General features: G+C 42.7%; 1 long non-coding RNA gene across 1 annotated transcript; it reads right to left on the bottom strand.

Annotated features, from left to right (window-relative positions):
• Window positions 1-2201: 2201 nt before the first annotated feature.
• LOC124680901 lies at window positions 2202-2731 on the bottom strand. Its single transcript, XR_006995626.1, has 3 exons — window positions 2559-2731; window positions 2347-2454; window positions 2202-2277 (listed from the first exon to the last, which is right to left on the bottom strand). It is a non-coding gene; the product is annotated as an uncharacterized LOC124680901 (long non-coding RNA).
• Between the last annotated feature and the right edge of the window lie 204 nt (window positions 2732-2935).

The raw sequence follows: 2935 nt of genomic DNA, 5'->3' as shown, positions 1-2935 counted from the left end.
TAAAATTAAATTTCAACATGTTTCACGGACAGATAAGCATAAATATCTTACACATACAATCTTGCCATCGTTAACAGATATCTCGCAAAAAACTGCAACATTGGAACAACGGACTGAACACTATCCGCATCTAGAACGTTACTTGTTTTCTTCGTCGTTATCCTAAAAAATTATAGATGAAACAAGATAAACTGCAAAAGGAATACCAACAAAACGTTGGAAAATGAAGAACACAAACACATGACAGGGATATATCAAACCAAGGATGGGGCGTGCATATGTATTAACCAAGACTAACAGCTGCGTCAGGGACAATGGTTGGGTACACCTGTTTCAGATCTGACCAGTGAGAAGCTCAGAATACATTAACACGCATGCATATGAAATTTATATGACCTGCTAATCAAGAAGGTTACTGACATTTCAGTTCCCATAAAAAAAGTTGTGACTAAAATTCATTTAGAGCATGTACTAACAACTTCAGAAACTCACATGCAAATAAACACAAAATATTAGTTCACCACTCAATTGTATTGGGAAAAAAGAATTACTTAATTTGTGTAATGGGAGCTGATAATACATAGTATATCACTGCGCCAGTTAATTTGGATCAGAGAAAGTATTTTATTTTTATTTTATTTCTAATTAGTAATTCTAGGCAGTCTCCCTCTAAATATTTGTAGACAGTTGGACTGATGATGCTGCGCTTTTTCTTGCCACGCCCTGGTGGGGTGGCTGGTAAGTCAACGATGCTGCATAGAGCTGATCCGCCTGTTGTTTGTGGAATGATTCTCAACTTTGACAGTCTTGTGTGTGCTCTCCCATGCACACTCCATAGTGGCAAACTCGGTGGGCATATGGTGGCCATGGAAGAACCTTGGGACGGCTGACGTCTAGGAGTTGACACCATCCGGCAGTATCCCTATGCTGATATACCCCTCGAAGGGCCATTGCTATGCGGATGGTATGGATGGAATTGATGGGCAACTGAAGGGCAGCGCAAATGTGCTGAAGGATAATCAGCCGCAATAGGTACATTGTATGATCGACCTGCAAGAAATGGTGATTAGATGCAGTCAATAGCTATTGTTAAACCAAGGAGGCGAATTCGTGCTGCTACACTTGATGTCCACATGAATTTGGGTTTACAGTCTTCAAAGGAGTCCATGTTCTACTGATCTTGTCACTTTTTTTTAGCAGCCATGGCCGTGCAATCTATAGGCCTGGAAAATGAGGCATGGCTTATATTCTGGAACTAATCATATAAAATAAGAATTAAACCCCCAGAAAAGCATTGGTATATGAAACCAAAAAATCAGGCAATATCTATACTTCTATACACTGTTTGATTATGCAGTAAAAAATCAAACCCCCATACAAGCAGCAGCAGAATTCGGAACCTGAAACAAACCAGGATAGTTCTAAGGTATTGTTACATTGTCGCAAATCAATCGTGCAATTTTGGTAGGTGAACAAAAGTAGTAAACCATTCATGTTGTAAGGGAGAGCTTGAAGTATACACAGTAATTTTGATAGGCACTTCACCTTTGACAAATGTTTCAAATTCAATCATGCAATTTTCTCACATGTTGCCAAGCTAAATGTGTTGCACAGAACCTCAGTAGAACCCTAAGTTCTTTCTTTCCAAATCGTGTGTATGCCCAAACTTGACGGCAGGTCTAGGAACCATGAATACATAACCTGTATTTGTGATAGAAAAATTCAGACACACGGGGAGCATCAGCCAAGGGGCCAGTAAAGCAGAAATGCATCACTGTTTGCCATGCAGGATGACAGTAAGAAAGTAGTAACTGAACTGCTAGGTAAGCTAGACGAAGAGAGCATAGGCTAAGCAAATAATTCACCCAAACTAAATTTCTATTCCTAACACAAGATGTGTAAACAAAACAGAGTCATCATAATGCACGCATGGTCAGCTAAATCTAAACAGAATAGGTTAAAGCTAAAACGGTTTCGGGTAAGGATATTTAGCACAACAATTTCACGCAGAAAAGACAATCAAGGTTGAAATTACTCAAATTAGCGAGGGTGTAAACTGCAGTATCCATGAGTTTACCCCTGCCATGGAGAAGACCGTGTGTCGGGCGCGATCAGCAACATGATCAGAGGCACGGGATCCATCGTTTAGAGGTGAATGTCGCCGGTCTGGAACTTCGTCGTGACGTGACCGTGCATTCTTATTGCTTGATGAGCCCTGGTCCTCTACACCATTTGCCTCTGCCGGTGCATGCCTAGATGCAACGGCACAAGTTCGTCCTGCACAAGTGAAGAGTATTAGATGGATTTGGCCGGAGGTTCGCACATTTCACAAACCAAAATATTTACCAAAAGTGCAGGTGGGAGCTCAGTCTCCAGTGGCCCTACATGAACAACAACTTATGAAGTAGGTGCTGCTGAGGCGTTTGTGTGTGTTGGCAACAGAAGAGCCGCCATCTAGGAACAAAAAAGAGAAGTATAACTTGCAACCAAGTTTTAGACAGAGCAGTCAATCTGAGTAATCGAAGGAAAAAAAACAAAAAGAGGGAAATCCCGCAAACCTCCAGTGAAGAGGAAGAGGAAGAGCAGTAACCAGCAACCCACCAGCATCGCCCGGATTCAACGCCACCAACTCTGAAGCATGCCGCGGAGAGACGGATCCCGACGCTGCCGCCTCCGAGCAGTATGCCGACTCCACAACAACAATCGATTAGAACATGGACATTTCTTATATAGGTACAAAGAACAAAGAGTAGCACGCAGATAGACCATCAACGCAGAGCCGTCCGAAAAAAGAAAGAGGAAAAAATAAGAAGAACGGAGGTACCTCGGGTAAACCAGCAGGCCACTCCGGCCGAACGAACAGGCCGGCGAAGAAATCCCGCCAAAGAAACAGTCCGTCCAGACCCAAATCGCCGACGAAGAGAGAGGAGCGGCC

Source organism: Lolium rigidum, unplaced genomic scaffold (genome assembly GCF_022539505.1).
Source record: "Lolium rigidum isolate FL_2022 unplaced genomic scaffold, APGP_CSIRO_Lrig_0.1 contig_30356_1, whole genome shotgun sequence".
NCBI lineage: Eukaryota > Viridiplantae > Streptophyta > Magnoliopsida > Poales > Poaceae > Lolium > Lolium rigidum.
This window is presented reverse-complemented; position numbering and strand designations above follow the sequence as displayed.